The sequence below is a fragment of the Oncorhynchus nerka genome, linkage group LG6, assembly GCF_034236695.1.
Source record: "Oncorhynchus nerka isolate Pitt River linkage group LG6, Oner_Uvic_2.0, whole genome shotgun sequence".
NCBI classification, from domain to species: domain Eukaryota; kingdom Metazoa; phylum Chordata; class Actinopteri; order Salmoniformes; family Salmonidae; genus Oncorhynchus; species Oncorhynchus nerka.
Genome location: NC_088401.1, coordinates 6,263,363 through 6,272,809, shown reverse-complemented (window position 1 = coordinate 6,272,809; position 9,447 = coordinate 6,263,363).

Below are 9,447 nucleotides of genomic sequence, written 5' to 3'. Positions count from 1 at the left end.
GGGAGGTAGTGCCCTACTGTTGACCAGATCCTTATGGGAGGTAGTGCCCTACTGTTGACCAGATCCTTATGGGGAGGTAGTGCCCTACTGTTGACCAGATCCTTATGGGGGGTAGTGCCCTACTGTTGACTAGATCCTTATGCCCCTACTGGGAGGTAGTGCCCTACTGTTGACCAGATCCTTATGGGGAGGTAGTGCCCTACTGTTGACCAGATCCTTATGGGGAGGTAGTGCCCTACTGTTGACCAGATCCTTATGGGGAGGTAGTGCCCTACTGTTGACCAGATCCTTATGGGGAGGTAGTGCCCTACTGTTGACCAGATCCTTATGGGGGAGGTAGTGCCCTACTGTTGACCAGATCCTTATGGGGAGGTAGTGCCCTACTGTTGACCAGATCCTGTGGGGGGTAGTGCCCTACTGTTGACCAGATCCTTATGGGTAGTGCCCTACTGTTGACCAGATCCTTATGGGGAGGTAGTGCCCTACTGTTGACCAGATCCTTATGGGGAGGTAGTGCCCTACTGTTGACCAGATCCTTATGGGGAGGTAGTGCCCTACTGTTGACCAGATCCTTATGGGGAGGTAGTGCCCTACTGTTGACCAGATCCTTATGGGGAGGTAGTGCCCTACTGTTGACCAGATCCTTATGGGGAGGTAGTGCCCTACTGTTGACCAGATCCTTATGGGGAGGTAGTGCCCTACTGTTGACCAGATCCTTATGGGGAGGTAGTGCCCTACTGTTGACCAGGTCCTTATGGGGAGGTAGTGCCCTACTGTTGACCAGATCCTTATGGGGAGGTAGTGCCCTACTGTTGACCAGATCCTTATGGGGAGGTAGTGCCCTACTGTTGACCAGATCCTTAGTGCCCTACTGTTGACTAGATCCTTATGGGTAGTGCCCTACTGTTGACCAGATCCTTATGGGGGGTAGTGCCCTACTGTTGACTAGATCCTTATGGGGAGGTAGTGCCCTACTGTTGACTAGATCCTTATGGGGAGGTAGTGCCCTACTGTTGACCAGATCCTTATGGGGAGGTAGTGCCCTACTGTTGACCAGATCCTTATGGGGAGGTAGTGCCCTACTGTTGACCAGATCCTTATGGGGAGTGCCCTACTGTTGACCAGATCCTTATGGGTAGTGACTGTTGACCAGATCCTTATGGGGAGGTAGTGCCCTACTGTTGACCAGATCCTTATGGGGAGGTAGTGCCCTACTGTTGACCAGATCCTTATGGGGAGGTAGTGCCCTACTGTTGACCAGATCCTTATGGGGAGGTAGTGCCCTACTGTTGACCAGATCCTTATGGGGAGGTAGTGCCCTACTGTTGACCAGATCCTTATGGGGAGGTAGTGCCCTACTGTTGACCAGATCCTTATGGGGAGGTAGTGCCCTACTGTTGACCAGATCCTTATGGGGAGGTAGTGCCCTACTGTTGACCAGATCCTTATGGGGGGTAGTGCCCTACTGTTGACCAGATCCTTAGTGCCCTACTGTTGACCAGATCCTTATGGGGAGGTAGTGCCCTACTGTTGACCAGATCCTTATGGGGAGGTAGTGCCCTACTGTTGACCAGATCCTTATGGGAGGTATCCCTACTGTTGACTAGGATGGGTAGTGCCCTACTGTTGACCAGATCCTTATGGGTAGTGCCCTACTGTTGACCAGATCCTTATGGGGAGGTAGTGCCCTACTGTTGACCAGATCCTTATGGGGAGGTAGTGCCCTACTGTTGACCAGATCCTTATGGGGAGGTAGTGCCCTACTGTTGACCAGATCCTTATGGGGAGGTAGTGCCCTACTGTTGACTAGATCCTTATGGGGAGGTAGTGCCCTACTGTTGACCAGATCCTTATGGGGAGGTAGTGCCCTACTGTTGACCAGATCCTTATGGGGAGGTAGTGCCCTACTGTTGACCAGATCCTTATGGGGATCCTTATGGGGAGCAGGTAGTGCCCTACTGTTGACCAGATCCTTATGGGGAGGTAGTGCCCTACTGTTGACCAGATCCTTATGGGGAGGTAGTGCCCTACTGTTGACCAGATCCTTATGGGGAGGTAGTGCCCTACTGTTGACTAGATCCTTATGGGGGGTAGTGCCCTACTGTTGACTAGATCCTTATGGGGAGGTAGTGCCCTACTGTTGACCAGATCCTTATGGGGGGTAGTGCCCTACTGTTGACCAGATCCTTATGGGGAGGTAGTGCCCTACTGTTGACTAGATCCTTATGGGGAGGTAGTGCCCTACTGTTGACTAGATCCTTAAGGGGAGGTAGTGCCCTACTGTTGACCAGATCCTTATGGGGGGTAGTGCCCTACTGTTGACCAGATCCTTATGGGGGGTAGTGCCCTACTGTTGACCAGATCCTTATGGGTAGTGCCCTACTGTTGACCAGATCCTTATGGGGAGGTAGTGCCCTACTGTTGACCAGATCCTTATGGGGAGGTAGTGCCCTACTGTTGACCAGATCCTTATGGGGAGGTAGTGCCCTACTGTTGACCAGATCCTTATGGGTAGTGCCCTACTGTTGACTAGATCCTTATGGGGAGGTAGTGCCCTACTGTTGACCAGATCCTTATGGGGAGGTAGTGCCCTACTGTTGACGAGATCCTTATGGGAGGTAGTGCCCTACTGTTGAGCAGATCCTTATGGGGGAGGTAGTGCCCTACTGTTGACCAGATCCTTATGGGGAGGTAGTGCCCTACTGTTGACTAGATCCTTATGGGGAGGTAGTGCCCTACTGTTGACTAGATCCTTATGGGGAGGTAGTGCCCTACTGTTGACCAGATCCTTATGGGGGTAGTGCCCTACTGTTGACTAGATCCTTATGGGGAGGTAGTGCCCTACTGTTGACCAGATCCTTATGGGGAGGTAGTGCCCTACTGTTGACTAGATCCTTATGGGGAGGTAGTGCCCTACTGTTGACCAGATCCTTATGGGGAGGTAGTGCCCTACTGTTGACTAGATCCTTATGGGAAGGTAGTGCCCTACTGTTGACTAGATCCTTATGGGGAGGTAGTGCCCTACTGTTGACCAGATCCTTATGGGGAGGTAGTGCCCTACTGTTGACCAGATCCGTTTGGGGAGGTAGTGCCCTACTGTTGACCAGATCCTTATGGGGAGGTAGTGCCCTACTGTTGACCAGATCCTTATGGGGAGGTAGTGCCCTACTGTTGACCAGATCCTTATGGGGAGGTAGTGCCCTACTGTTGACCAGATCCTTATGGGGAGGTAGTGCCCTACTGTTGACTAGATCCTTATGGGGAGGTAGTGCCCTACTGTTGGAGGTAGTGCCCTACTGTTGACCAGATCCTTATGGGGAGGTAGTGCCCTAGTGTTGACCAGATCCTTACTGTTGGGAGGTAGTGCCCTACTGTTGACCAGATCCTTATGGGTAGTGCCCTACTGTTGACCAGATCCTTATGGGGAGGTAGTGCCCTACTGTTGACCAGATCCTTATGGGGAGGTAGTGCCCTACTGTTGACCAGATCCTTATGGGGAGGTAGTGCCCTACTGTTGACTAGATCCTTATGGGGAGGTAGTGCCCTACTGTTGACTAGATCCTTATGGGGAGGTAGTGCCCTACTGTTGACCAGATCCTTATGGGGAGGTAGTGCCCTACTGTTGACCAGATCCTTATGGGGAGGTAGTGCCCTACTGTTGACCAGGTCCTTATGGGGAGGTAGTGCACTACTGTTGACCAGGTCCTTATGGGGAGGTAGTGCCCTACTGTTGACCAGGTCCTTATGGGGAGGTAGTGCCCTACTGTTGACCAGATCCTTATGGGGAGGTAGTGCCCTACTGTTGACCAGATCCTTATGGGGAGGTAGTGCCCTACTGTTGACTAGATCCTTATGGGGGGTAGTGCCCTACTGTTGACTAGATCCTTATGGGGAGGTAGTGCCCTACTGTTGACCAGATCCTTATGGGGCGGTAGTGCCCTACTGTTGACCAGATCCTTATGGGGAGGTAGTGCCCTACTGTTGACCAGATCCTTATGGGGAGGTAGTGCCCTACTGTTGACCAGATCCTTATGGGGAGGTAGTGCCCTACTGTTGACCAGATCCTTATGGGGAGGTAGTGCCCTACTGTTGACCAGATCCTTATGGGGAGGTAGTGCCCTACTGTTGACTAGATCCTTATGGGGAGGTAGTGCCCTACTGTTGACCAGATCCTTATGGGGGGTAGTGCCCTACTGTTGACCAGATCCTTATGGGGAGGTAGTGCCCTACTGTTGACTAGATCCTTATGGGGAGGTAGTGCCCTACTGTTGACCAGATCCTTATGGGGGTAGTGCCCTACTGTTGACCAGATCCTTATGGGGAGGTAGTGCCCTACTGTTGACTAGATCCTTATGGGGAGGTAGTGCCCTACTGTTGACCAGATCCTTATGGGGAGGTAGTGCCCTACTGTTGACCAGATCCTTATGGGGAGGTAGTGCCCTACTGTTGACCAGATCCTTATGGGGAGGTAGTGCCCTACTGTTGACCAGATCCTTATGGGGAGGTAGTGCCCTACTGTTGACCAGATCCTTATGGGTAGTGCCCTACTGTTGACTAGATCCTTATGGGGAGGTAGTGCCCTACTGTTGACTAGATCCTTATGGGGAGGGAGTGCCCTACTGTTGACCAGATCCTTATGGGGGGTAGTGCCCTACTGTTGACCAGATCCTTATGGGAGGTAGTGCCCTACTGTTGACCAGATCCTTATGGGGAGGTAGTGCCCTACTGTTGACCAGATCCTTATGGGGAGGTAGTGCCCTACTGTTGACTAGATCCTTATGGGGAGGTAGTGCCCTACTGTTGACCAGATCCTTATGGGGAGGTAGTGCCCTACTGTTGACCAGATCCTTATGGGGAGGTAGTGCCCTACTGTTGACTAGATCCTTATGGGGAGGTAGTGCCCTACTGTTGACCAGATCCTTATGGGGAGGTAGTGCCCTACTGTTGACCAGATCCTTATGGGGAGGTAGTGCCCTACTGTTGACCAGATCCTTATGGGGAGGTAGTGCCCTACTGTTGACCAGATCCTTATGGGGAGGTAGTGCCCTACTGTTGACCAGATCCTTATGGGGGGTAGTGCCCTACTGTTGACCAGATCCTTATGGGTAGTGCCCTACTGTTGACCAGATCCTTATGGGGAGGTAGTGCCCTACTGTTGACCAGATCCTTATGGGTAGTGCCCTACTGTTGACTAGATCCTTATGGGGAGGTAGTGCCCTACTGTTGACCAGATCCTTATGGGGAGGTAGTGCCCTACTGTTGACCAGATCCTTATGGGGAGGTAGTGCCCTACTGTTGACTAGATCCTTATGGGGAGGTAGTGCCCTACTGTTGACCAGATCCTTATGGGGAGGTAGTGCCCTACTGTTGACCAGATCCTTATGGGGAGGTAGTGCCCTACTGTTGACCAGATCCTTATGGGGAGGTAGTGCCCTACTGTTGACCAGATCCTTATGGGGAGGTAGTGCCCTACTGTTGACTAGATCCTTATGGGGAGGTAGTGCCCTACTGTTGACCAGATCCTTATGGGGAGGTAGTGCCCTACTGTTGACCAGATCCTTATGGGGAGGTAGTGCCCTACTGTTGACTAGATCCTTATGGGGAGGTAGTGCCCTACTGTTGACCAGATCCTTATGGGGAGGTAGTGCCCTACTGTTGACCAGATCCTTATGGGGAGGTAGTGCCCTACTGTTGACCAGATCCTTATGGGGAGGTAGTGCCCTACTGTTGACCAGATCCTTATGGGGAGGTAGTGCCCTACTGTTGACCAGATCCTTATGGGGGAGGTAGTGCCCTACTGTTGACCAGATCCTTATGGGGAGGTAGTGCCCTACTGTTGACCAGATCCTTATGGGGAGGTAGTGCCCTACTGTTGACCAGATCCTTATGGGGAGGTAGTGCCCTACTGTTGACCAGATCCTTATGGGTAGTGCCCTACTGTTGACTAGATCCTTATGGGGAGGTAGTGCCCTACTGTTGACTAGATCCTTATGGGGAGGAAGTGCCCTACTGTTGACCAGATCCTTATGGGGGGTAGTGCCCTACTGTTGACCAGATCCTTATGGGTAGTGCCCTACTGTTGACCAGATCCTTATGGGGAGGTAGTGCCCTACTGTTGACCAGATCCTGGGGGGTAGTGCCCTACTGTTGGGATCCTTATGGGGAGGTAGTGCCCTACTGTTGACCAGATCCTTATGGGGAGGTAGTGCCCTACTGTTGACCAGATCCTTATGGGGAGGTAGTGCCCTACTGTTGACCAGATCCTTATGGGGAGGTAGTGCCCTACTGTTGACCAGATCCTTATGGGGAGGTAGTGCCCTACTGTTGACCAGATCCTTATGGGGAGGTAGTGCCCTACTGTTGACTAGATCCTTATGGGGGGTAGTGCCCTACTGTTGACTAGATCCTTATGGGGAGGTAGTGCCCTACTGTTGACCAGATCCTTATGGGGGGTAGTGCCCTACTGTTGACCAGATCCTTATGGGGAGGTAGTGCCCTACTGTTGACCAGATCCTTATGGGCGGTAGTGCCCTACTGTTGACCAGATCCTTATGGGGAGGTAGTGCCCTACTGTTGACTAGATCCTTATGGGGAGGTAGTGCCCTACTGTTGACTAGATCCTTATGGGGAGGTAGTGCCCTACTGTTGACCAGATCCTTATGGGGGGTAGTGCCCTACTGTTGACCAGATCCTTATGGGTAGTGCCCTACTGTTGACCAGATCCTTATGGGGAGGTAGTGCCCTACTGTTGACCAGATCCTTATGGGTAGTGCCCTACTGTTGACTAGATCCTTATGGGGAGGTAGTGCCCTACTGTTGACCAGATCCTTATGGGGAGGTAGTGCCCTACTGTTGACCAGATCCTTATGGGGAGGTAGTGCCCTACTGTTGACTAGATCCTTATGGGGAGGTAGTGCCCTACTGTTGACCAGATCCTTATGGGGAGGTAGTGCCCTACTGTTGACCAGATCCTTATGGGGAGGTAGTGCCCTACTGTTGACTAGATCCTTATGGGGGGTAGTGCCCTACTGTTGACTAGATCCTTATGGGGAGGTAGTGCCCTACTGTTGACCAGATCCTTATGGGGGGTAGTGCCCTACTGTTGACCAGATCCTTATGGGTAGTGCCCTACTGTTGACCAGATCCTTATGGGGAGGTAGTGCCCTACTGTTGACCAGATCCTTATGGGGGTAGTGCCCTACTGTTGACTAGATCCTTATGGGGAGGTAGTGCCCTACTGTTGACCAGATCCTTATGGGGAGGTAGTGCCCTACTGTTGACCAGATCCTTATGGGGAGGTAGTGCCCTACTGTTGACTAGATCCTTATGGGGAGGTAGTGCCCTACTGTTGACCAGATCCTTATGGGGAGGTAGTGCCCTACTGTTGACCAGATCCTTATGGGGAGGTAGTGCCCTACTGTTGACTAGATCCTTATGGGGAGGTAGTGCCCTACTGTTGACCAGATCCTTATGGGGAGGTAGTGCCCTACTGTTGACTAGATCCTTATGGGGAGGTAGTGCCCTACTGTTGACCAGATCCTTATGGGGAGGTAGTGCCCTACTGTTGACCAGATCCTTATGGGGAGGTAGTGCCCTACTGTTGACTAGATCCTTATGGGGAGGTAGTGCCCTACTGTTGACAAGATCCTTATGGGGAGGTAGTGCCCTACTGTTGACCAGATCCTTATGGGGAGGTAGTGCCCTACTGTTGACCAGATCCTTATGGGGAGGTAGTGCCCTACTGTTGACCAGATCCTTATGGGGAGGTAGTGCCCTACTGTTGACCAGATCCTTATGGGGAGGTAGTGCCCTACTGACCAGATCCTTGTGCCCTACTGTTGACCAGATCCTTATGGGGAGGTAGTGCCCTACTGTTGACCAGATCCTATGGGGAGGTAGTGGTTGGAGGTAGTGCCCTACTGTTGACCAGATCCTTATGGGGAGGTAGTGCCCTACTGTTGACTAGATCCTTATGGGGAGGTAGTGCCCTACTGTTGACTAGATCCTTATGGGAGGTAGTGCCCTACTGTTGACCAGATCCTTATGGGGAGGTAGTGCCCTACTGTTGACCAGATCCTTATGGGGAGGTAGTGCCCTACTGTTGACCAGATCCTTATGGGGAGGTAGTGCCCTACTGTTGACCAGATCCTTATGGGTAGTGCCCTACTGTTGACTAGATCCTTATGGGAGGTAGTGCCCTACTGTTGACCAGATCCTTATGGGGAGGTAGTGCCCTACTGTTGACCAGATCCTTATGGGGAGGTAGTGCCCTACTGTTGACCAGATCCTTATGGGGAGGTAGTGCCCTACTGTTGACCAGATCCTTATGGGGAGGTAGTGCCCTACTGTTGACCAGATCCTTATGGGGAGGTAGTGCCCTACTGTTGACTAGATCCTTATGGGGGGTAGTGCCCTACTGTTGACTAGATCCTTATGGGGAGGTAGTGCCCTACTGTTGACCAGATCCTTATGGGGGGTAGTGCCCTACTGTTGACCAGATCCTTATGGGTAGTGCCCTACTGTTGACCAGATCCTTATGGGGAGGTAGTGCCCTACTGTTGACCAGATCCTTATGGGTAGTGCCCTACTGTTGACTAGATCCTTATGGGGAGGTAGTGCCCTACTGTTGACCAGATCCTTATGGGGAGGTAGTGCCCTACTGTTGACCAGATCCTTATGGGGAGGTAGTGCCCTACTGTTGACTAGATCCTTATGGGGAGGTAGTGCCCTACTGTTGACCAGATCCTTATGGGGAGGTAGTGCCCTACTGTTGACTAGATCCTTATGGGGAGGTAGTGCCCTACTGTTGACTAGATCCTTATGGGGAGGTAGTGCCCTACTGTTGACCAGATCCTTATGGGGAGTTAGTGCCCTACTGTTGACTAGATCCTTATGGGGAGGTAGTGCCCTACTGTTGACTAGATCCTTATGGGGAGGTAGTGCCCTACTGTTGACCAGATCCTTATGGGGAGGTAGTGCCCTACTGTTGACTAGATCCTTATGGGGAGGTAGTGCCCTACTGTTGACAAGATCCTTATGGGGAGGTAGTGCCCTACTGTTGACCAGATCTTTATGGGGAGGTAGTGCCCTACTGTTGACAAGATCCTTATGGGGAGGTAGTGCCCTACTGTTGACAAGATCCTTATGGGGAGGTAGTGCCCTACTGTTGACAAGATCCTTATGGGGAGGTAGTGCCCTACTGTTGACCAGATCTTTATGGGGAGGTAGTGCCCTACTGTTGACAAGATCCTTATGGGGAGGTAGTGCCCTACTGTTGACAAGATCCTTATGGGGAGGTAGTGCCCTACTGTTGACAAGATCCTTATGGGGAGGTAGTGCCCTACTGTTGACAAGATCCTTATGGGGAGTTAGTGCCCTACTGTTGACTAGATCCTTATGGGGAGGTAGTGCCCTACTGTTGACCAGATCCTTATGGGGAGTTAGTGC